Source organism: Panthera uncia, chromosome D2 (genome assembly GCF_023721935.1).
Source record: "Panthera uncia isolate 11264 chromosome D2, Puncia_PCG_1.0, whole genome shotgun sequence".
Classification (NCBI taxonomy): domain Eukaryota; kingdom Metazoa; phylum Chordata; class Mammalia; order Carnivora; family Felidae; genus Panthera; species Panthera uncia.
The window spans coordinates 72,586-99,660 of record NC_064818.1 but is presented as its reverse complement, the minus strand read 5'-3'; the positions used below and the strand labels follow the sequence as shown (position 1 = coordinate 99,660).

The 27,075-nt window shown below is 41.6% G+C and overlaps 1 pseudogene; it reads right to left on the bottom strand.

The window, feature by feature from the left end:
* Positions 1–7,258: 7,258 nt before the first annotated feature.
* Positions 7,259–15,987, bottom strand: LOC125933543 (39S ribosomal protein L45, mitochondrial-like; annotated as a pseudogene).
* Between the last annotated feature and the right edge of the window lie 11,088 nt (positions 15,988–27,075).

Below are 27,075 nucleotides of genomic sequence, written 5' to 3'. Positions count from 1 at the left end.
CCCACCTGGGCCACAGCCATCACCTTGAGAAATCAGGGCTAAGTACACCCTTATGTCAACAAGAAATACAAGATTCACTCTCTGACCTCAGAAATATAATATTTAAAAAAATTTTTAATGTTTATTTATTTTTGAGAGAGAGAGAGAGTGAGAGAGAGAGAGAGAGAGAGAGAATGAGCAGAGGAGGGATGGAGAGAGAGGGAGACACAGAATCCGAAGCAGTGTCCAGGCTCTGAGCTGTCAGCACAGAGCCCGATGCAGGGCTTGAACCCACGAACCGCGAGATCATGATCCGAGCTGAAGTCAGACATGCAACTGACTGAGCCACCCAGGCACCCCAGAAACAATATTTTTTAAAATATATATTTAAACATGCACACAGTGACAAACATTTGTAGGTTGCATATCCCTTAGTCTGCAAATTAAAGAGTGAAACATCATTACTCTGTAAGATTTTGTAATTGCGCTAGATGCACAATTCTGTGAGTCAGTTCAGTCCCCCAGAGTCCGTTCTCAAGATTGGTGTCGGTGTGTCCGCATGCACTGGGGTGAGGCTCTGTAGAGGTTATTGGTCCTTCATGCTGCTGAGCTGTGTTTGGGCCCCATACATCACCCCTGGTGTCTCCTCTTTCCCCTGCACAAGGCCTCTTCATCTTGTCTCTCTCAGTCTCTGGACTATGTCCAGTCTCCTCTCCGATCATCTGAGCTGGATGAGTGGGGTTTAGGCAGGGCACAGGGCTCCTACTCTGAATATTACTGGCTTGAATGTGCTGCCGACACCTGTCACAAGCAGGGGAGTTTTCACACTGGAGGTGCTCTTATTAATTTTGTATTCTTCAAATCTTTGTCCTCTGCATCTGGACCTATGATATCCAAACTCAAGACTCAAGGTTTTTTTCCTTCATTATCAGGACCTGCATTATTATTCCTTCAATGAGAAAATTAATACAGAATGCTCAGCTGCCCAAAGGAAGGAAGGGTAGCAGTAACAGGAATGACTGGTTGGGGGAAAGAGGAGAGGCATTCATTCTCACTTGTAACATTCTTCCACCTGAGATTCACTGCATGTGATCTATGTGCCCAAGAACCGGAGATACAGAGATGAAGAGGAGAAGTGCTTGCCCTCTGTAGGCCAGAGCCTGTTAGGAATTGCAGAACCAAGCAAATAATTTTTCCAATGTGACAAGTACTTCTGGAGGAATGGGCTTTTCAGAAGATTAGAAAACTGAATGGAAAAAATGTATTATTCATGGATACATGGACATTAACTGTGCTTTGTCTCTGATGTTCTTTTCAGGGATCAGGAATGTCATAAACAACCCTTGAAAAGCAGGCATATGGATTGCCAGAGTAAGTTTTGTTCTGAACAGTTCAAACGCTGCTGCTGAGTGCCCACCACATGATTTGCTTAATTATTGGAATAGCAAAAACTGAGGTTTCCAGATTTGGCCAGATTCTATCATGAATAGTCGCTGGCCACTCTCAGACTTGTTCTAGTGGGACCTCCACTGTCCTGGCAACTCTACCAGGGAGTGAGGGCTCTGCATCAGTAATCACTTCAGGACACATAGTCTAACCCCAACCTCCACCCCGTGTCTTCAGGTGACAGTTCGCTTGTGAGAGAAGAGAGCTGGGAAGGTGATCTGGAGATCTCTGTTGAGTTAAGTCACAATGAAAGTACAACACACACACACACACACACACACACACACACACACACAATGTGCCTCAGCATCAGGTTCCTTAACTCCCAGGAAGTTCTATGCTAGATGCACTTTTCTTCATCCCTAACCCTGCTACAAAAGGAAAAGTGGTTCATATATGGTCATTTTCCCTTTTTCTCAAGAAAATCATTAAGAACCACTAGCTTCATGACATGTTTGGAAACTGTCAATGCACTCTGTACTGTAGTCATTCAACATGAAACCTCAGAATGCACAAGTGGCAATTTGGCTCCATTTTCAGACAGAGAACTTCTGTTACTAAGGCAATCCTTAGGATTAAAGCCCCATAATCACGAATTTATAGACAGGTAGATAGATAGATATATAGATAGATAGATAGATAGATAGATAACAGATAGAATGAATCGGCTTTCGGTCATAAAAATGACAGTGGCAGCTTATCACCCACATAATCCCCCCGAATCAGTAAACCAGTTAGGAACCTAGAGTCTGAGAAACTTCTGCCTTTCAGACCAAACTATCTGAACTTAAACTCTGAGGAGACTGGACCTTAGATTCAGAGCTGTGGTTTGATTTAACTTTAATTCTTTTTTAAAGAAAATTCATCTTTTTCCCCAAAGGATTTCAATGGCTATCTGGCTAAGTAAGAAATCTTCCTGACAGTCTGGAACAACCACAGTGAGAGCAGCCGTGAAAGAACAGACAGAAAAGACTCACTGTAATCTCTACTGACAAACAAAATTCTAGAAAGGGCACCCTTGCCTTTGAGGAGTGACACTCAGCCTGCCAGCTCCAGGGGTGCAGAAGGTGATAAGTATTTGCAACTCTTGCAAAAGAAGAAAAATAATTGGCTGTCCCTTATCCTCCTCTGGCTCACTGAAATTTTAATGCCTAAGCAAAAATGGTATTCTAAATATTGAGGGGCTTTTATTTTATGGGGATGAGTTAAAACTTGCTGATAACTGTTTTGAAAATATCAATTATTAAATTGTCATAAGTTTGAAATAAATAGGATCCGCCTAAACTTACTCTTCTGTCTTCTGAGTTGTTCCCTAGCAATCTCAACAGCCAAAATCTTGATGGAGACTCTTGGATTTTAACCACACACACAAATATATTTTTAAATATTGGACATAAAAAGAATCAGAGTAAAATATAAAAATGGTCTGTGGTCATGAGACTTTTAAGATATCTGTTTGTTATTAAAAACACCATATGCTGCTGGAAATCAAGTCCAGGATATAGAAAGACTAGGTACAAAAGCAAATGAAGATAGCAAAAGGTTTGGGAGAAAAGTAAAAGTTACAGATTTTTTTTCCAAATGAAATCCCGGTGGATAAATTCAGCAGCAGTTTTTGATAATGAAAATCCTAGCAGAGTATGGAGAAGAGGAGAATCCTCTACATGGCAATGGAATCTGCTAAATGCCCATAACACACATAATGACATTGTCCAGGCATCCTTGTGGAAGATCAGAGGCCCCCTAATATGTGTGAACAAAGTAGAATGGAAGGTTCTAGGCGGTGATGAAGGGAGGGCAGGAAGGAGAGGAGAGTGAGGGGAAGAAAGACAAGAAGAGAGAGGAAGGGAGGGCAGAAGAAGGAAAGAGAGAAGGAAGGAGAGAAGGGAAGAGAAAGTAAGGGTTGAGGGGAAATAACATTATCAGTTTTTGCAAATAGTGAATATTCTACACATAAAGCCCTGGGGCCTGTACGGGAACACAAGGGGGATGCATGGAGTAAGAGTTTCCTAAAGCAGTGGTCCCTAAGAGTTCCCCCAAGCAGCGGTTGGGGAGTTTTGTGAAGAAACAGAGGAGAAAAGGTGACTTCTGAGCATGTGGAGGTGGGGATACATTAGCGGCTGCACATGTAAAGGTCATGCTTCATCATGCATTGCATGATTAAATACGTGTTACATCCCCACAGCTGGGCATGAGTTTTAGTGAGATAATGAGGGGAGAGGTGGCATGGGGTCAGCGCTGGGTCCCCCTTGAAGCTCACTGGTTTGGTCTGGTCCTTGCTTTCTTTGTACTCAGCACCCCCGTTTCAGTAAACATCCTCCATCCACACTCCTGCAAGATGTGCTACTAAAGGACACATACTTTTAGCTTTTTCCTTTTTTCTTATGGAAGGAGCCAAAGAATACTGGGTTTATGGTCAGGGTGGAGGGGACCCAAGTCCAGCCCCTTCTCTGTCTTATGCAGACCAAAAATTAGAGACAAAAAGAAGGGAAAAATGTCTGCTGAACATAAAATCAATAAAAAGTAAATAAAAGTCAATTGCCTTCCTATAAATAAATCACAATTAGAAAATGTAATTTTTAAAAGATGCTATTGAAATTATTTAATCTATGAGATAGTTAGAAATAAATTTAGCAAACATGTGCCAGAATTTTATTGACAAAAATACAAAACTCAACTGAAGGACTTAAAACTTAAATATTTATGGGGACAGTGAAGCTTGATATCTTGAAGATGTCACGTATTACCAAATTAATCTATAAATTAAATATAATTCCAATCAAAATTGGACAGGCTTTTTCATGCAAGTTGGCAAGCTGATTCTAAAATTTATGTGGTGGCAACCAGCCAATTTTAGTATATGTGCTGCCGAAGCGAGCACAGCAACCAGCCAGTTTTAAGGAAAAAGACAATTTTGAGGAAAAAGGACAATGTAAGTGGTTATTCATCATATATGTAAAGATGCTAAACAGGGATAGTAATTAAGAAATTATAGTATTTACAATGAATAGACAATTAGAACGACAGAACAAAATAGCTCAGTTCCTGAGGTCTTTTGGCACTCTAATGGCCTTTCAATGGAAGGACATTATAGTTTCTTCTTAACGTTTACCTGTATTTTCTAAATTTTCATTGACAAACACACATGACTTGCAAAAATAGAATTAAATAAAGCTTTTTTTTGTATAATAAATGACTTTTTGGTAGACATGGACAAGCTTGTTCTAAAATTTATAGAAAGGCAAAGAAGTTAATATTGGTCGAAGAGTTTTGGAAAACAAGAATAAAGTTGGGAGATCACTCTATTTAGGCTGAAATGTTGAGGCTTACTCTACAGCCACAGTTGTCAAGGGCATGAGGTATTGGTGAAGATTGTTTCTGAATGGAGCAGAAAAGAGAACCCAGAAATAGACCCACAAAAAATCTCACACTGATTTTTAACAAAGCTCCAAAAGCAATTCAATGGAGAAAGGAGAGCCTTTTCAACAAATAGGATCAATTAACCGTGTTAAGGGAAAAAAGAGAACTCCAATCTAAACTTCACACTTTGTACAAAATTCACTTAAGATACATCACAGATTCAAGTGTAAAATGCAAAACTATAAAACTTTTAGGAGAAAATCTTCAGTGCTTAGGGTCTAGTGAAGAGATTCTGGACTCAACACCAAAAGCACTGTGCGAGAAAGAAGAGATGATAATGAGGACCTCATCAAAAGGTACAACTGCTCTGAAGACCCTCTCAAAGAACAGAAAGATAACTTAGAAGCTAGGAGGAAATACTTGGACACCATATGTGGATTAAGGACCCCTGAAACACAAAAATAAAAAATAAAAAGGTAATCCAATGTAAAAATGAGCAAAGAGCATAAATAGACATTTTACCAAACAGACACACAGATGACAAATAAGCACATGGAAAATACTGAAGATCACTAGCCATTAGGGAAATGCAAATTAAAACCATAATGAGAGGCGCCTGGGTGGTTCAGTCGGTTAAGTGTCCAACTTCAGCTCAGGTCATATCTTACACTCTGTGAGTTCAAACCCTATGTCGGGCTCTGTGCTGACAGCTCGGAGCCTGGAGCCTGCTTCGGATTCTGTGATTCCTCTCTCTGCCCCTTTGCCTCTCACTCTGTCTCTCTTTCAAAAAATAAGTAAACATTAAAAAAAAGTTTAAAAAAAAACCATAATGAGAGAACTATGTACCCGTCAGACTGACTATAAAATAAAATAGTGGGATTCCAAATTTTGGTAAAGATGAAGAGACACTGGCTCATCATACGTTGCTGAGTAGGAATGTGAAATGATACAGTCACTTTGAAATATAGTTAAGCAGTTAGAAAAAATGAATGCACATTTAGCATATGACCCAACATCATACTCCTAGGCATTTATGCCAGAAAAATAAAATCTTATATTCACAAAAAAAATATGCACCTAAGGGGCACCTGGGTGGCTCAGTCGGTTAAGCATCTGACTCTTCATTTCAGTTCAGGTCATGATGTCATGGTTTGTGATACTGAGTCCCGCATCAGTCTCTGGACCAACAGCATGGAGTTTGCTTGGGATTCTCTCTCTCTCTCTCTCTCTCTCTCTCTCTCTCTCTCTATCTCTCCCCCTCTCCTCTCCTCATGCTTGCTCTCTCTTTCAAAATAAATAAATAAACATTAAAAAAAATATGCACCTAAATGTCCATAGAAACTGTATTTAATCAGGGTTCTCCAGAGAAATAGAACCGATAGCATATAAAAATGTAGATGGTTAGATAGATGATAGATAGATATTGATCAACTGATTGATTTTAAGGAATTGGTTGACTCCATTGTTGGGTCTGGCAAATGCAAAATCTGCAGGGCAGGCCAAGCAGGATGAAGAAACAGGGAAGAATCCATCTTTTGCAGTTTGAATTTGAAGGCAATCAGTTTAGAGGCAGAATTCCTCCTGTTTGGAAGATCTCAGTCTTTTCTCTTAAGACCATCAACTGATCGGATGATGCTCACCTACATTATGAAGGGTAATATGCTTTACTCAAAGTCTACTGATTCCGGTGTTAATTACATCTAAAAGAGACAGTACCTTTGCAGCAACATATAGACTAGTATTTTGTTTGGTTGAGAGATAAATTATTTCTTTGGATTTACATTCTATGAAATTCAAATGCCGATTCAGTGAGAAAACATCTCAAATGATACCGTTTTTCATAAATACGAATTATTTTTCCCAAGTCTGGATTTCCTGGAAATCACATCCCTCACAATAAGCCCACCTTCCATTTCTGCCATTCGAAGGCTGTTTTATTTCCGGTCTGAACCAGGGGAAATGAATAGAACCCACCATAATTGTCCAACACTTTGATAGTATTTTATTTCAACCTCTGATCCCTGCCCTGTGATTAGAAAGAAATTGTGCCAGTTTGCTCCTGACAGTCCCTGCTGCAGGAAAAACTGGTATCAGATGTTCTCTGGAACATACTGTCTTTCATCTCATTCAGAAGCTAGGCATGCAACTTAAAACAAAAGAAAACAAAACAAAACAAGAAACAGGTCCATGTCTGTGCATATCACACACCCACCTGGGCCCTGCCATCAGCCACGGGTGTTGAAGACAATTCTGCTGTAGAGCCACAGGTGGAATAAGGGAGGAAAGGCAAGTGTTTCTATAGCACAGTGGAGATGGACTTTCCAGCTCCCAGACTCAGACAATTCTCCGCTTCCAGCCACCTCACCACCAGTGCTTTACCCCAGGAGTCATATTTGACATTAGGCTAGTTGAAGCTTATGTGCCTCTCCTTCCCCCCATTTTAGCTGGAGGCCAAGGATCATCACTGCTTTCTTTAAGGATGGGCTGCATTATCCATCTGGCAATGCATTATCCAACTCTCATAGGGGTTTATCAGGTACTTTTCCAACACAACATACTGCAGGACAAGATGGCCACATCCCGATCATACATTGATTGGCCAAACCAGTCACAGATGGCCAGGGTCTGCCAGGTGTGCGTGCGGACCATGACCTGGCCATAAATGTTGCCCTGGTTCATCAGACCTGAACAGTGAACCTGAACCACTCTCAGTAGCTCAAGATTCTACGAAGTTCCAGTGGATAGTCTTAGATTTAATTTCCCAGACCATGTCCAGGAAAAAGTTTTCAGTTACCGAAGTATAAAATCAGTCATGGTCTGAATTGTTTAGATAAAGATGAGCCTCAGTAAAGATATCCTTGATTTTTCAGGGAAGCCCTTTGTTTTATAATTAGCACCATATTCTTTTATCCTGCAGCTTGACAACACTGATACCACAGCATCTCTCAATTGCTCAGTCTGTGTCAGTCTTTTGAAAGAGATGGCATGTGAGCATCACCCTCAGGAGGAACATAGGCATCAAAGACACCAGCTATAGAGACCAAATGTGTGGGTGCTTCAAGCATTGTGGAGGAAAGACCAGTCCTGCTTTGCGGGGCATATTCTATAAATTCCTTTTCTGATTTGTATTTGGATTCGTAAATACAGGGTGTGAAACATTTTATAGTTCTCACTTGAACCACAGCTATGGACTGAGTCACCAAGACTAGCTTCCAAGAACACCACCCTACATCCTGGATAAACAAGACAATCCCTGTGGCATGGCGTCTTCCATTTTGTCCATGCCAAGGCCACTGGGATGGGGACTAAGAGTGAGGAGCCTGGCACAGTAGACAAGAAGCAGATGCTAGGGCTAGCCTGGGTGTGTATCTAGGCTGGTGTTTGATCAAGCAACTGGGAACCACAGCCCAGCCAAACTGATGCATAAAATTAACCATGCCACAGCTTTCTTTGATAGCCCAAAGTGGAAATGACTCAACTATTCTTCAATGTATTAATGACTAAAGAAACTGATACATCCATGCCATGGAATACTACTCAGCAATAAAAACTATTGATACACCTAACAACTTTAATGGATCTCATAGAAATTATGCTGAGTAACAGAAGCCAATTTCAAAATGCACTTTATGGTTCTATTTATATAACATTATTAAAATAACAAAACTATGCAGATGTAAAACAGATCTGGTTACCTGGAGCTAGGAATGGGGAGAGGAGATGGGTGTAGCTATAAAGGGATAGTAAGAAGGAGTCTTCTGGTGATGGAGAAGATCCATATTTTGATTGTGCTGATGGCTACACAAATCTACAGATATGATAAAATTTCACAGAGCTATGCACATGCCTGCACAAGTGAATGCAAAACTGGTAAAATCTGAATAGTCTTAGTAGACTGTCCAATGCCATTTCTTGGTTGTGATGTCATACTACTATTACCCAAGATGTTACCATTGGGAGAACTGGGTAAAGGACACATGAGACCTCCTTCTAATATTGCTTTTACAAATTCCTGTGAATCTACAATCATTTCAAATTAAAAAGTTTTTAAAAGCACATGGTTTGAAATTGTTTAGTCTTCCCATTCTTAGTTTGTACCTAACCAAATAAATTAATCACCAATGTTTGTGACCTGATCACTATACGCTGACTACATTATACAGAATATCTATTTGCAATTTTGTGCTCCATTTTAAGAATCCATCAGGCTCTGAATATTTCTCCAGAACTAATAATTGTCATTGAAGACCCCAAAAGAAGCTTCTTACCATGAATCTCTGTTCCCTACGTCTATCCCATGGCCTGAACTCACCTACCGTTAACCCGTTAGTAATTGTTATAACATATAGAAGGATGCTGTTAAAATGGAATGGTCTACACTTGCTGAGCTAAGAATGGCCCTTTTGAGGGTCATTGTGTGCCAGGAAATGGTAACTGAATCCCTCTCTCGGTATTCAAAATAGGTCTACAAAATCCTCCTGCTGCCTTGTGAAGGCACTGACCACATTCTTCATGTCTCCAAAGTGAAATGCTTTCAGACACAGAGCCTAGAAATTCACAGGCAACTCTTGTTGCCATGACAGAGCAATCTTTGCCCAAGTGCAAAACAAAATCATTTGCACAGCTTCCTCTGCTGTGTTACTGCCTCATTGAGCCTGACAGCTCCATGGTTGCCTGAGGACAAAAGAGACCTTGGAGCAGGAATCTGGCCACATTCACAGCCTTGTGGTCCTAATGCAGCCTGGGGAGAGCCTGCCATCCCTTGTCTCTGTCAGTGCCTGCCTGTGCCTGCTCATCTGTGGTGAACTCGCAAAGGCGGCTCTCCTCCCAGGCTCCTCCGTGCTTCTCTTCTTTTACCCACAATTTCCTGCTCCAGTGGGGAGGGAGGCACAGGAGTTCCTGTGGCTGACCTGGTGTTTGGCAGCTGCTTAGGAATGAAATTGGCCTGTGCTGGGCAGCTGAGACCTGCAAAGCAGCAGGTGCAGAGAGAGAAGGATGGGCCTGGAAGACAAAGACTGTGTACAGATCTATTCCTTGCATACAATGCAGCTTCAGGAATGACTGCTAATACAGGGCTAAGCACGGAGGTCACCGTTTTATGATTAGTAAAATTTTGACAACAAGGGGGGCAAGTACCTAAGGCAGAGGGCAAAAGGGATGGTGATAAAAAGACCCACCAAAGATTAAGTTATGAATAAGCACAAGGCTCAAAATACAAGATTAATTTCAAGCGATGATAAGTTTGCAAAGTCCTAGGTAGGTTTTCTGAAAATGTAAATTGATATGCATTTACATATCATGTATCTGTCTATATGATTTCCCATTTAGATTGTAAGACCTCTGAAAGTAGGACCCTCAGGGGGTCTAGCTTGGTGCATGTGCTGACATTCAGTAAATTAGAGCAGGATACTAACATTTGCTCAGTACCTGGTGTGTGTTCTGTTACAAATTCATCCAGTTTAACCCTCACAACAACACCCTTAGCACAGCTCAGCACCTGCGTTTTGCAGATGTGGAAAGACACTCAGTTTTAGCAACAGGCTCAGGACTTACAGAAGTGAGTGAGCGGGGTGGACATTGAGATACAGGTCTGCACCTCAGATCGTGTTCTCTTATAGCACCATCCCATCTCCCAAATATTTACTCATGTTATTTCAAATGTGTGCAAAATGTATACATGTATAAGTGTTCTTACATGTGTGAGGTGGCCATAAGTAAAGCTGTACTAACCAGCACACATTGAACGATGTAAGGATGGGTTCATGATTAAAGTTCTACTGCCACAAATATTCTCTTACGTGCTTTCTGAATCAAGCACCATTACTATAGGCATATAGGCAGTACAGGGACAGCTATTCTGCATAGAGAACATAATATGTCTGCAGTGCTTCCCAACACAAAAAGTGATGCCATCAGTAGGAGGGAGAGAAGGGAGGGGAAAGGGAGAAACTCAGAGGAGTCAACACAGGAAGGCCGACCCTTTGGGGGCTCCAGAAGGAACATCCCCTTCCCCCTGGCATTGGAGCACAGTCATTGTGGCAGCTTCCAATTACAAAAACACCTTGGCTATGTCTCGCATCTTGCAGGAAAGCTTGCAGGAAAGCATTCGGGACTGGGGTGGAGACAACACAAACACATATGCTTTGTGAAGACAGAAGTTAGTTACAAGGGGTAGAGACAATACAAACACAATTGCTTTGTGAAGACAGAAGTTACAAGCCGGGACCCATGCAAAACTTTTACTTCCAGCCACCAACCAATCCCAGAGGCATTTTTTTTAGATGAAAGGCTAATAGAACACAAAACAAAAATATCTGATCCAACTCCTCAAACAGAGACAAAATTGGAGCCAAAGTCTAATGGAAAATATGGAGTGAACTGCATTAGCTGCAGAATATGTTGAACTTCACCCTGCACTCCTGGAAAATATAGATAGTCAAGGAATCTCACCACCACTCACATGATTGGATGTGGGGGCTCTGGAGTGAACAGTCAAGAAAGAATTCTTGAGATGTTTTCATTACAATTAAAAAATGTGGTTTTATTAAAGTATGGTGATGGGACACTTGGGCAGGAAGAGCTGCACTAGGCCGTGAGGAGAAATTGATTATATACTTGGAAGTTGGGGGAGGTAAACACAAAGAAGTTTCCAAAAGAATTTTCATATGTTAAAAAAGACTTACAGCATCCCGGAAGCCTGGCTATTGTGAAGCTAAGGTTGTTTCCTCTCTAGCAAAGCATTAACATTAAGACAGTAGGGAGTTCATGGAGGAATGTCTTACTCTGCCTGTCAGGTATTTGTCAATGGCTGCAAGTTATAATGAGATTTAACTTTATCTACATTTCTTTTGCCTTCGTTCTCCACATCACTACCATCACCCTTCTGTATTTCAGAAAACAACCTACTGCAAATTTATTCCACATATGACTTCTCTAAGACACATGGTTGACCCTCTTTATCTGCAACAAGACCAGACACAGACCCTCCAAATTCTAGTTCTTTGTCTTATAATGATTGTATGTTGAACACTTTGTCCTCACTGACCAATCTGGACAAAATGACCACGAGCCTGACTTGCCCAAACTTTAGTCTGACTTCTCTCCCTCCTCTGGACCCCTGAACTCTGGCCTGTGAGCTTAAGGAAGCACTGGGGGCTTAAGGAAGACTGGACTGCAGAACATTATCCCTCCCCCCAACAGCCTCTCCTGAGAACCAGCCAACCACAAACACTTTTCCTGCCCCACTGTCCAGTCACAGCACCTGCTCAGCCAGTCTCCACAGTTCTTTCTAGCCTGTTGACTCCTTGCTTTGAAAGAACAGCTCTATCTGCCTGACCTCTGAGACACCTGCAGATATGGTGCCTGTGTACCTCTACTGTCCTGCCCCCCTTTACCCACCTGCAATAGCTTCAAATCAGGTCTCTCCTTACCTTCTGGATTTATTTTTTATTTGAAACTGCCTAAAGATAAAGTTTCTAATAATTTTTAAAATTATATTTCCCCTTAGTCATATTGGCTTTTATTTATGATTTCTCTTTTATGTATTTTAAGTTGTTCATCCCTGATTCAGAAGCCACATAGGCAGAGGGATCAAACCCTGCATCAAGCTTCCCACACACCTTAGGTTTAACCAAAAATGAATAGGTAGGAGGGCTGCTTCCATATGCAAACATCTCCAGATAATCAATTTTATTCTAATACCTTGCTAGCTTCAGAACCTTCTTGCTGCCTCTCGGGCCATTTAATTCACTTCCAGCTGATGCCTGGGGAGGCAGTGCAAAACAAAGGAAAACAAAAAAGTATATCAAACTAAAGTATTCCATTAGATCACACAAAGTTAAAAGCCTGGCCCACTCCAAGTTTCAGAGAGCATCTCTGTTGTAGTATCCCTAAACTGACCAAAATAAGAGGTTTGCAAGTGTCTGCAAACTATCAGCTTTGCACTCTTGAAAACATTTCTGTTATCATCTAAGTTTCGATAACATTATTTTCAAAAACAAAAGTAAGGATATATAGACTGGCAAAGAATCTTTTTTGACTTATAAATGTAGTAATAGGTAAAGTCACATGTCAGTTAAAAATTGCAAACAGCATTTAATTATGCATTGCCCACTTAAAGAATTGCCCACTGAAATCGTAACATCCAGGCTACCTAGCATCCATAGTACAGGACACTTTTTCTGGATTCTTGCTTGGCAGTTTCCAGAGCTTACTGTCATGGATACCAGGATCACTAGGATTCTCAGAAATGTTTAACAACTGGCTCTGGGGGAGGAGGTCAGCACTTGCCGATTTCCACCTTGTGAACACTGCTGCCACAGCTGATTTCAGGCTACCCATGTGACTGTGCTTGGTGTTGAGGAGAGATGGCCAGCAGCACATGAAAGTGCAACAGACGTGAATAACTTCAGAGCACAGAACAAATTAAATGTAGTAAATAATTAGGAAGGGATGAGTTTTAAGTATATACAAGTTTGGTTTTAATGTAACTTATTTAACTGTAAATTTATATAATTTAACTTTTAATAATGGTTGTGTGGAACAAATGGCTTGCAAACTTCCTGGAAACCTAACAGTCAGCTTTTGTACTCTGGAGCAAGCTGTAAACCAGTGCATGCCAGTGGGTGCAGGACCCATCCCTCACCACAGTCACAGCCAAGATGACTAGTGTGAAAAATAAGCCCATCAGTGCAAACTAAGGATGGACGTGGAGAGAGAATCAAGCACAGTGAAGTGAGGACTTAATGAATGTTCTTGCAACCAGTGGGTGTCTGACCTACAGGCACACTCAGGACGGTTACAGCAGACAATTTATCTCCTAGCCTGAAGTCCCTCCCCTTGTTCCTCATTGGCTGAGTACTACAAAGGTTACAGCCTTTACTGGATGTCACCTATGCCCACCTAAGGCAAAAAGTAGTCTGATTGGAATCTTTCAGTCCCTCCTCCCTTTATGCTATGATACATGGTCATTGTAAAGCCCAGGAAACTAAGTCTGTGAAGCAGAGATGGAAAGAAGAACCAGGAAATGAAGTGTCCAAGGGTATGGGGCTCCATTCTGGGGTGGGGGGGGGGGTTGTGGTTCATACATATTTCCACTAGGTTGTAAACCTACTGTTTATTAGACAGCACAACTTTTATTTGGTGTTTATGAAAATGAATCATCTCCCTTAATAAGACAGAAATTATTTCATGCGCAGAAGCTTAAGAGATTTTACTGACCAAAAGACTTATCCTATCTGTGGTGGGTTAAATGATGGCCCCTAAAAGATATTTCCAACTGGAACCTATGAACATGGTCTTATTTGGAAAAAGGGTCTTTGCTGATGGAATTAAGGATCTGGAGACGAGAACTCTTGGATTATCTGGGTGGGCCCTAAATACAAAGACCAGTGTCTTTATGAGAGAAGATACAGACAGAAGAGAACACAAAGAGACTCCGGGAAGAAGGCCATGTGACGACGGGGGCAGAGATTGGAGTGATCCACTAAGAGGCTCAGGAACACCAAGGATTCCCAGTGGCACTGGGAAGTTAGAAGGGAGGTGTGTAACAGGTTTCCCTCTGAGCCTCCAGAAAGAACCAAACCCACTGATATTTTTATTTGGGATGTCTGGCCTCTATAACTATGAGAAAATAAACTTTTGTTGTTTGTAGTCACAAAGTTTGTGGTAATTTATTATGACAGCTTTAGGAAACTAATACGCTACCAGTGACAATTAGTCCTGGTCAAACTGGGCTCAAAGAAAAAGGCTTTCAAGATTTTAAAAGCTATAAAATAATAATTTGGAGCACCTGGGTGGCTCAGTCAGTTAAGCTATAAAATAATAATTCAGAAAATTATGCAATACTGTAACCATGAACAATCATAACGGAGGAGGCAGGTGAAATTTAAAGGGAAAGATAACTTTGCAGGTATGCTTTGTTCTAAGAAGTCATCTCATATCTTAACAATCTATTTAGTCAGGCATGGCCAGACTCCATGGTAACCCAGACACAGCCTAGAAAGTACCAAGAGCCAGAGCTTACCTGCTAGGTGGGGGGGACATGTTCTTAAAATTCTCAGCTATAGCCTTCTTTTCATCTCAAGACTGTGTGCTCTTATTTAACAGAATATGCTATTAACTGGGGGGAATAAAGTAACGAAAAAAACTGTGACATCCAAGAGACTTGGGAAAGAGGAGCAGATATAAAAATTTCCCTTTGATTATGATTATTAAACTGAGTATATAATTTGTGGGACCCAGTGCACAGTTTCAAGACAATTCCAGCAGAGCATTAAGAGAAGCATAGGGCCTTGCATAGCCACAGAGGTTACAGGCACCTGAATCCAGCCCTATTAATGGGCCAGCAAGCCTACTTACTACAGATTAGAAATTTTTATTCCTAATAAATTGTGTACCTAATACACGACTGTCAAAATTTTTTAAGAGTTATTTACATTTAGGAATAACTTGCCATATATTGCAAATAAAAAGAAATATGCATTGACTTATTTTACATAAATGTTTATAGAAGCTTTATTCACAACCACCAAAAATATGGAAACAACCCAAATATCTTTCATTGGGTGAATGTAAAACAAAAATCATGCAGTGGAACACCACCAAAAAGCAACAACATGGATAAATGTCAAAGACATTAGACCCAAGGGATCCCAAAGAAGCCCACCTCCCAAGGTCACATCACACACCATTACATTTGTGTGACACCTTGGAAAAGGTGAGAACCCAGAGAAGGAGGACCAATCCCTGGTTGCCTGAGGCTGGGGTGGCCAAAGGGCTTGACTACAAAGGGGAAGCTTGGAAGGATATTTTGGAGTCACAGCTGCTCTGTGCTCTGATTGTGGTGATGGTTACAGAAAACCATACCAGGTATCAAAACTCTTAGGAGTGTCAGCTTTATCATATGTTAATTTAGAAAATTTTTAATGAAAATATATATATATAAAGTTCCAAATAAATTAGTCTTAAGAAGTCCTTTAAGAGACTTTTTCTGTCTGGGTAAAACAGACAGAAAGGCAGCTTTCTGGGGCTCTGCCACACCAGCCCTGGTTTTGTGTGGCTGGGTTTCGTATTTGAACTAGAAGATCAGTCCATAGCAGTGGGTTTTCTTAGTTCTTCTCCCCAGCTGCATCCCTCTGTGCGCAGGGCAGGAACACGTCTGGAAGGAAAGGACTGTCAGCCCACACTAGGCACAGGCCCCATCGCGCGGCATCCACTGGTGCAGACGTGCTTTCCTTTGTCTGCTATGGTGTCTGTCTGCGGCCTCTTGGTTAGACCCGCTACCCCAAACCACACCTGCTGGCACCCGGCAAATGTGAACAATCCCAGTTCCCCACAACTGGGCCCACTGGTCTGTCCCGTAGGCAAGCAGCCCTGGGTCCCTGTGGTTAGCCAGACTGATCCACTGGTTGTAACAGTCAGTGATTCTAAACACTGCGTTTGAGGGGGAGGTGGAATCACGCCTCTGGCTTCACAAGTCTTGGATACACATGGATCAAACACAGTGGGAATTCTGAAAAGGCTGCTGAGTCTCGGGCTTCCCCGCTATAGTTTTCTCCTCCCACAGAATGGTTTTCCAGAAGAGTACTTGGTAAACAACAAAGGATCATGCATGCCTGGGGAGGCACTGCTGTAAGGGTGAGTGTACTGAGCACAGACCAGAAGGACCTGACAGTGTCATTCATGACAGGAGGTGGCCTTCACTCTAAGCAAGCACTGAGTGCCAGGGACCCTGCCACCATCCTCACAGTGACTGTGTGAGAGAGGGGCTGTCATTGCTGTGACTGGTGAGGAAACAAGCTTCATTCAAGAGGAAGTGACAGGTGACAGAGCTGTGCCCATAACCTTAGCCTCCAAACCAAAGTCTGTACAAGGAAACCTTGTACAACATAAAGCGTGATGAAAGGGACTAACCACCTCTCATAAAAGGCTGCTTGGACCTCACCAAAATCATCTTGATATCTTGTCATTTGGAACAGCACTCAAAAAAAAAATTTTTTTTTAAATTTTATATAAGGAAATACTTTCTTCAGAACCTATCTTATGCTTGCGTGTAATCTATAAACCCAGGGTTTGCAGTTACGCCAGTGTGGTCTGAGGTCCCCAGGACTCTGGAGAGCAGCCAGAGGCCACTTATGCTGTGAAATGGCCTTTACTCTGACAGTCACATAGGGTGCCCAGGGGTCAGCCTGGCAGGGGGGGTGCACTTCCAGGCCTGCCACGCACTGGGCATTGGGTGGCACACCTGCGTCTCATCCTCTCTGACTGGGTGTCTACAGTCACACCCCAGCACTCAACGTGGGGGATGGGGTGAGGGGACATGTCCACTATCTTGCGTCTAGTGTTTTATTCTTCAAAGAATAAACTCACGGTTAAAAACTGCAGTCACCCTCCCATTTTACTTGCCCTTGTGAAAGCCATCTGATTTTCTGCATCAACAAACGCAGAAAGTTCGAATTCAGATTTTGGTGCAGGATCCACCGGGTGATGGCCCCCTGACACCTTGTCCCCGGTGCTGCGTGGCCTTCAGGCCCAACAGTGGGGATTCGCCGGGCGGGGGCGCACGCAGTCCTTGTGGGCGCAGGGTCAGCCGGCCACATGCACCTGTACAACCCAAGTCCTCGAATCCACAGCTCTCCGCTTCCCCGAAGCGCTGGTGACCACAGTGACCTGGCTGCTGGACGGACAGGCCTCGTGACTGATGTAGCGTCTGCCGGACCGGGCTGGGGCAGCGCAGGACCGGGCGGGACTGGGGTGGAACCGAGGGGTGGTGGGTCCAAGGACCTAGGGGCTCCCCGGAACAGGAGCAGGTGCAGCCTCACACCCTCTGGACCCGCCACGCCAGGTGTCCATTGCCCAACCGAGGCTGAACGGAAACGACGTGGTCACTGGATCACCTCCCGCCACCGCCCGAGGCCCAACGGCCGCCCTAATGAAGAAGGCAGTGCTGAACTTTGTTGAGCGTTTTAAATAAAATTAGGCAATTCCTCCAAGTTTACCAACAGAAGAAAACCCATGTGGTCAACCATACTAGGAGTTAGATTCAGAACAAAAACTACTGCGAGTGGGAGTCTCTGCATTATGAATGGGTCCTAAGCCAAATGCCCTTCCTGGAGCTTGAACATGGGTAGATCCCGGTGACTTGGGATCATTTCAGTCATGTCCGTCTAAAACCCGTGGCAGTTGGGTCCCAAAAGCCAAATGAAGGGCGCCAGAAAAGCAGCCTGTAAGTCAGAGGCGATAATGTCCTCAACTACCTGCAATATTTGCTGATTTTTCAAGAGACATCTGTGATGTCTTCATAAAAGCAAACAATTCATGTAATCTAATTCTTCTCAAGTGCTTGGACAGTCCACATTGTTGATGTTACTGCTGGGATTTGGGATTCCTGATTCACCAGACTGGAGCCTAGACCCTTGGAAGGGAGCCTGGCCCCACCAAGTCCTGATTCTGGACTTCTGGTCCCAGAACCAGGGGAGAATGCAGTTCTGTGATTTTAAGCCACCCAGTTTGTGGTGCTTTGTGCTGGCAGCACAGATGCCCTCTGGTCTTTTACTCATGAAAGCATGCCTCAGTGCCCTGAGAGGGGCAGGTTACAGGAACAGCTTGGAATTCACTCTTTAAAAACAAAATTACCTCCCAAACCATACCATTTTAAATGTCATCTGTAACAAATTCCGGTGATGCACTTTACAACCAATCACAATACACCAAGCAACCCAATGCCTGAGAGAGGGACTGTTAATCCTATGGAACACTTTGATTTCACTGAGCTTTAAAGAGATCAAATGGGTCACCAAGGTGACATTGCTACTTAACTATTTTCCTTGTCTCACCTGACCCACTGTGCTCTGAGCACAGGTAGGAAAAGACAACCCCAGGAAGGTATAAGACACCTCATCATTACTCATACCAGTCCCAAAATATCACCCTCAAGTCAAGTTTAAATCATTTTGTGCAGGATGGGTGAACGCTGAAACATCCATAAGTAATTCTGCTCATAACTCTGACTCTAGAGGCTGATGAAGTGATTCATTCAGGATGCTGTACAAATGGAATAATTGCTCAGTGTGCTGGGGTTAGGATGTGACACAATATCCTGTGTCAGGGCATAGATCTCAGACAGGAGAGGAAGAGATCAGCCCTGTGATATTGCCTTTAAGAGACTCAGACTTATTATTAAACCCTCCTTGGATGGAAAGACCAATGGTGAATTTGTCAGGAAGCTTGAAATATAATTTTGAAGTGATTGATTTTTGTGCACCTCAAATAAGAATCTAATATAGGCCTCAAAGGTAGCCAAGATAAAATGTCAAAAATCTGAACACGAGGAATTTATAAGTGTAATTAACTAATATCTTTAGCCTGAAGAGATGTCCTCCCTGAAAGGATGCCCTTACAACAAGATGACTGCTGACCTGGATTTCTCACTGCAATAGTCCCATTTGCTGCCTGCCTAGCTAAGTGCTAATTTAGTTTTCATTCATGTTTCACAAAATAATATATCTTCTATTTTTGAAGCATAACCAACATAAGAAACCAACTGCTGTGCCAAGAAAAAGTTCCCATCCATTCTTCTAAGAGATAAATTGAAGAATCACATAAGTAAGGTAAACATTCAAACAGCACCTCAAATGGGGTCGAAATACTCACCAACATATCTAGTAATGGAGTTTAGATGTAAACACCTAAGTTAAAGTGGGATAGCGTTTCTGAGGCACTCAACAAGGAAAAAGTCGGGGGAAATCTAGAAAGACATCAAGGGTCCAGAAAAGCCGGAAGACCTATCTTCTAGCCAAAGGGGTTGCAGTGGTATCTACAAGAGAGATAAAATGAGGGCCAGGAACCAGGCAGAAAGAAAGACAGTAATAAAATTGGAAGAAAAATAGAGATGTCCTGGACAATTTAATAAAATTGAAAGGTCCTAAAATGTCAGTCAGTCAAAGTGAATTAAAGGTATGATGAGGTATGTTTCCTAATGCACACAGCTGACTTTATTTATATATTAAACACGAAGGGTCATTTGGTCTGTATAAAAGTTGGTCTTCTCAAAACCACTTACATATTTAGCCAGTCACATTATTGTGACTTCTTCTAATCTATAAACATGCCTGCCTCATTCTCACTGCTGAAGCAATCCAAAGCACACATTATTCATTGTAGGATTGCTGTGATTGACCAGATCAATAGGACACACTAGATCCAAGACCAGGCAATCCATCTAGCCAGCACATGATCAAAACATTTCCTCAGGAATTTAAATTAAGAGATATCCCAGCTGTACTCAGTGGGTAAGGCGTAATTGAAGCGAAGGGTCTTGTGACTCTAGGCTCATTGTTTTGGTACAGACAGATGTGTAAACAGAGGACACTAATCTTCGGGAAAAGAGAATGCAGCAACATCAAGAAAGAGGCAGGTTAGGTGCTTGAGAGCCTGTGATCCAAGAAACAGTGAGGGCAGGAGAGAAGAAGACTACCTGTCTTGGCAACTGATGGCATAGCACTGTGCAGTCACGATTTGCATGAAATATCTCCATGCATTTTGTTTCAGTGAGGTTTCTGTATCCTTTTGTCAAATATCTCTTGTACCCAAAAGGACTTTGGCTAGAACAACACAATTAGTTATTCCCAAGTACATCCCCACTGTTATCAGATGGCCCCTGGATAGGTAGAACTGTCTTCTAGAAAGAAAGAGAACCCTGGGGAAACTATATGCTAAATTATCAAAATTGCACTCTGAAAATGCATGTTAATATACACATCTGCATGGAAAACAGTATAAAATTTGATAGATTCATTTGTGTTAAATGTGACAGGCTTCAGGGGCGCCTGGGTGGCTCAGTCGGTTGAGCGGCCGACTTCAGCTCAGGTCATGATCTTGCGGTCCGTGAGTTCGAGCCCCACGTCGGGCTCTGTGCTGACAGCTCAGAGCCTGGAGCCTGTTTCAGATTCTGTGTCTCCCTCTCTCTGACTCTCCCTTGTTCATGCTCTGTCTCTCCCTGTCTCAAAAATAAATAAAAACGTTAAAAAAAAATTTAAAAAAAATGTGACAGGCTTAACTGTCACCTTTGGGAAAGCTACAGTGAGCCTTTACCCACAGATAACCATTGTGCATCATGACCTCAGATTCCACTGTTATACACGTCCCTTTCTTTTCCTCTTCCTTAACCCTCAAAACAAGGAAGAATATCCTATTACCTAAGGGAAAAGCAATGATACGTGTTTCTCCAAGATGAATTCTAGATGAGAAGAAGTGAAAGGCAAATTTTTTAAGCAGGCAATTTCATCATTTTTACAAACTACAAAGACAAAAGTGGATCATTTGTTCCTGAACCTTTAGTGGAAGGCAAAATTCAAAAGGGAAATTCTGCTGTGAAAACAAAAAATTCTGAAGCTTTTTGGCTAGAATATGTAGGATTATAAAAAAAAAAAAAAAGATGGGGGTTGTTAAGAGTAACCAGAAGACCTGGATGATCAGATGGCATCACCATTTTCAACAAAAAGACCCAAAGACAGTCACTCTAATAAAAATCACTCAAGTGACATATTCAAAACCACACTCAAAATCCAGTCATACCAACAAAACAAACAAATGATTCACTTTTTTTATTCAGAGAAGGAAAAATCTCTGGAGGTCAATGATGATGAACAGAAAGCTAGCAAGAGCATTGTACGCAGAACAGAACAGTCCGGCATCATTGCTGATGCAGCAAGAACCTTGCTGGGAGATGCTTTGATACAGGGTAGCTCTTTCCAGAGAACCCAGAGCACTGTAGTGATGATTCAAACCAGCTAAAACAGAAACACTTAACAGAAAGTGTTGAAGATTTGCAATGTATTATCACCAGAAAAGACATTTCTATTGCTTCAGAAGAGATGCCTTCACGGTTGATTTTACATGGTGGCCTCAGTATTTCTTTAGTGAATAGAAAAGGACTTGAAGTTACTGTAATAAAGACTCAGAAGCATGTACCTAAGGAATTAAGTCATGTATACAGATCACTCTTCAGAAGAGGCTGTTTGTTTGTATCAACTCTGGTTACCAGAATTTTCAGTACAATGGGTGGAAAGTGTTCATTCGTTACAGGTATCCATACAAAAGTATATCTGGAAGGCATATTTGGAGAACAGGGATCAGGCTAAATAACAAAATGGAACCTGTAGACAGACTCTGTAGTTAAGACGGGAACCACCATAACATACCTGCTAGTCAGTTGTACAATCTCTACCTGTAAAGAGTTAAGCAAAAGTGATGCTTACCTTCAAGTGCTGATGGACACCCCGAACACCAAGCCTTCCAGTGCACTTCCCCAATCCTTCTCATAAGAGGAAGAGCTAGGCTGATGTTCTAGCCACTGTAACAAATTACCACACACAAGGTGGCTTAAAACAAAACAATTATCCTGCCCCAGTTCTCTCCACCAGAGGTCCAAAATCAGTTTCAGCTGTTGGTGGGGACTCCCTCCCTCCAGAGACTCTATGGTAGAATTCATCTCCTTTCCTCTTCCAGTTTCTGGAGGTGCATTTATTGACTCCATCCTCAAAGGCAGTAGAGTATCCCTTAAAAAAAATATCTCCCTCTGCTCATCTCCAGGTCACTTGCTCCTGTATCATAAACCCTCCTCTGCCTTCCTCCTATGAAGACACTTGAGCATTTGCAGTGTCCACTTGTATACTCCAGGGTAATCTCCCACCTCAAAATACTTAAACACATCTGTAGAATCCCTTTTACTGTATAAGGAAAATCCACACTTCTCAAAAATAAACAAAAAATAAATAAAATAAATAAAAACATCTCCTTCAATGTTAGATTTTATTACTAAAAAATGAGACCTCAAAATATATAACCACTACATCAATAACACTTTTGACACAATTAACAATAGTTACTAAAAATTGTTTAATACTAGTTGGTCTTTAGTTACACCCACTTGTTTTAAAACATTTAAAAATTGTTTTTAATGTTTGTTATTTATTTTTGAGAGAGAGAGAGAGAGAGAGAGAGAGAGAAAGTATGAGCAGGGGAGCAGCAGAGAGAGAGAGGGAGACACAGAATCCAAAGCAGGCTCCAGGCTCAACACAGAGCCCTACATGGGGCTCGAACTCATGAACCGGAAGATCATGGCCTGAGCTGAAGTCAGATGCTTAACCAACTGAGTCACCCAGGCACCCCTAAAATATCTTTTAATAGGCATTTGATTCAAACCCAAATCCAAACAACGTTACTATAATCTTTAAAATCTCTGTTATATCTATAGTAATTTTCCCTTTTTTATTTGGCATTTTTCTTTTCATATCTTTTCTCTTTTTTCTTGATTGGTCTTTTCCAAGTTCTCCTAGTTCTGTTCTTGTTAGACTTTTCTATTATTATCTGTGACTATTGTCCTTTTTGTTATTGTGGTAAAATCTACCATTTTAATCAGTTTTAAATGTACGATTCTATGGCTTTAAACATATTCACAATGTTGTGCAACCATTACCACTGTCCATTTTATGAACTTAGAAATGAGCAATTTTATAAGGACCCCAACAGAGTGACTTTAGCTCTCAAGCTATTTTTCTATCCTGAAAAATAGGTTGAATGCAGATTTCAGAAGAAATATTTACAAACTCATTAGAAGTTTCAAATTTATGTCAATTTTTAAAGCTATGTCCTAGATCACAGTTAGGTAGCTTTAAATGGCATTTAATAAATGTCATTCACAAGAAGGATTACAACTGCATTAAATCCTCATCCAAATAAACTGTCAGGGTCCCACCCTGAAGTAGAATCCCATTAGGTATTGATCTTTTGTATTCAACACCCCATCAAACAGCATCTTACAGTAAATGAAATTGTTGATTCCACCCAAGGTTCACAGAATTATGAAGCTGTTTATAAAGATTAACTCCCTAATGAATGGTGTCTCAATTTATAAGCACTGGTGTAGTCCTTGAAATGTTTGCACCTCATCAACACTCACAGTCTTATTGAGCCACTTTCCTTGCTATTGTTATTAATTAGAAGCAACACAAATAATTCTTAGGAGAATAACTAGCAAGCTGTTGGCAGTTTTCTTTAAAAACGTATTAGGACTAAAGCAATTAGAAAAAGGATACCTTGATTAAAATAGTTGGTAAGTTGAAGAGAACCTCAATGATACAGTTTGACCCTCTAGTTCTTTTGGCAAGATGGCAAGACATTCAAATAAAATGTGATACATGCATTTTTTAAACCAAGCATTTATTTAAGGAAATCCAGAGGATAATAAAGCAGATACCCTGAGTAGTGCATGGAATATTCCACATGAGATTTTGTTTATAGCATCACAACTCACCAGCTTAGAAATTGTGAGAGATTCAGTCAGTGATGGGCAGGCCATTAAGTACTCTGATGCATAGGTCTCAGTTAAAATGAGATTTGTTTCTGATGGAAAAAATATTCATAGGATTGAAGTAAAGAGGCAAAGGGAAGAAGTAATCCTAGTTTTACATCTCATACAAATATGAAGATAGCGTTAGAAAACCTGCATAGGGAATAAAGTATGAAATTACTTTCATGGTATATGAACATCATGGTCACTGCTAGTCTGTCATAATATTCTTTAAAGGATTTTTGATCCAGGTACTTTAGATTTCAGCTCTTGGCTGATAGAAGCCTATAAAACTTCAGCATGAATTAAACATGGAAGGATCACAAAACTCTGAGTGAAACAAGGGGAGTTTGATAAAGTCTGGCTTCTTAAATGTACAGTTAAAACAAGACAAGAGAGAAATCCTTCTCAGAAACAAAGGAGAAGCTTTGTATAGGAGTAAACAAAGGTGCCTCAAATGTAATGATCTTAACTAAATAGGAATAAGAAAACAAACGATTGAGCAATTTTACTTCTGCAGCTGATTTTCTTGATTCATAGAAGGGAAAAGCTCCAGAGCCGACACCTCAATCATTCATTCACAGGATATGTGGGTGCCCACCACGTACTGTCACTGGCTGGGTGCTGGGCATGCAGTGTGGACCAGATAAACATGTCCCCACTTCCTGAAGCTTGCGTTCTGGTGGATGAGATGACAGATAAGGAGACACTTTTTTAGGGCTCACAAATAGGGCTCCCAATCTTAGTTAGGCAAAAGCACAAAAAAACAAATAATTATAGCAATGGTAGCAGAAATAAGAGCATATCCCACGAGAGATGGGAGTGGTGATTCTCTGGTCACTAATTATTATGTCTATGTCTTCACTTGATGGAAGAGAGTCTTTCATATTGGTCAATCAGACCCCCCACACGGTCACAATCCATTGATGATGCTGGTTATAGATACAAATTAAAACGAAAGAATAATCGTGTGTCAAGCACAGGATTAGGAAGTTGAGCATTTCTGGAAGTCTCTTTATCTATGGCTAAAAGTCAGGACCAAACAGAATCTATTTTTACAAGGACACATGTATGTAGACCAATTCAGAGGAGACAAGGGCAAGGTATGCCATATACCCTTGCTGTCTTTACTACAGGATATGGCTTCAGAAAATGTGTCCCTCACACAGCAAACCTTCATCCTTCAACCTTCACCAACACGTTCTTGGTGTGTTGCTGCCCTCTTGTGTTCTTCCTTATCTTAGTCAGAGAGAAGAGAAGCTGACAGCAAGGACCTGCTCCTCACCACACACTTCCCTGAGCAAGCCCTGATTGGTGAGGATTAGAAGAGCCTCCTTCCTCCATCTCAGCCCAGACCTTTGGTCAATAAACTCCTCACCAGAGACTGTCTCACCAAAGTCCTTCTCTGGATTTAGATGTTGAGAGCCTCAGTTCATATTCAAATACGTTGTGTGGTCCCACATGAGCAATTACCACAGTGGTTCTCAGTGCTGACCACATAGCAGAATCACGTCAGAGGCTTCTAGAACTTTTGGTGTTTGGACTCCATGCCCACAGATTTTTATTTGTTTGGGATGGAGCTCAGCATGGATAAGTTTGAAAAGGAATACAGGTGTTGCTAATGTGGTCATGGCTGGGAACCACTGCACTAATACTTTGGTATAAATTACTTTTTCCCTTTAAATAACAGAGGCCTAGGAGAAGAGAACCCATTTCACCAGAGGGGGAAGACAAGGGAAAAGCCGAGTAAAGACCTCTGGAGTGGGAACAAGAATGGAGAGCCTTGAGGAGCTGGGAGGTCATGGAAAGACACAGAGAACACTTGAGGAGGTACAAACTATGTGAACCTCTAAACAGACCCTGATGAGATAATATGTTCTTAATATCTGGAGTGTGGGTTGTGGGGATAAAGAGGGCTGATCAGGGGAAGAGTTGTGTCATGAAAACCAGTCTCCTTTTCTCTTACACCGCTCGCACACTCAGCAATTCTGACACCAGCTGTGTGCACATTCTTCACACCAAGCAGTTCTCTATGACACCAGCTGGTGTCCTTCTATTTCCCTCAATTCTGATGTTGTCTACCTGGAGTCAGTGTCAGATCCCACAAGTGAAGGTCTCTGTCCCAGGACACCACCACCCACTTCAAGTGCTAGTCACTGTGGGTGACTGTGGGTCCCCAGGTTATCCACAACTTCTGCCTGACTTGGCTGTGAGTCAGAGGCTCCCATGGTCTCCTCCCTCTTAGATTCAAAAATTTTCCAGAATAGTTAATAGAGCCTAGGAAAACACTTACATTTACCAGTTTATTATATTATAAAATATATAATAAAGAATGCAGACGAACAGCCAGATGAAGGTACTTAAGGTTAAGTCTGTAAAGGTCTCACTTGCAGAAGCTTCTATCCCCTGGAGTTGGGGTATTTCACCTCCCACTATGTGGATGTGTTCACCAGCCTGGAAGCTCTCCAAGCCCCTTGCTATTGGGATTTTCATGGAGACCTCCTCACATGAGCGTGACCGATTATTAACTCTATTTCCAGCCCCTCTCCCCGTCTGGAGAATGGGGGATGGGGCTGAAAATTCCAAGCTTATCTTCATGGTTTGGTCTTTCTGGTGACCAGACTCCCATCCAGAAGCCATCCAGGAGCTAACCTTAGAGTCAGCCTTATTATAGTTGCCTTATTAGAACAAAACACATTCCTATCACCTAGGAAATTCCAAGGGATTTCGGAGTCCTGTGTCAGGAACCTTGATCAAAGACCAAATATTAAAACAAACAAAAAAACTGTTCCTTATCGAAACCAATTTGACAATAAATTTCATATTAAAAAAAAGTGTTCCTAGTGCTTTTATCACTTGGTAAATTACAAAAGTTTTAGGAGCTCTGTGCCAAGGGCAGAGACCTATATAAATATATTTCTTATTATTTCACAAATTGT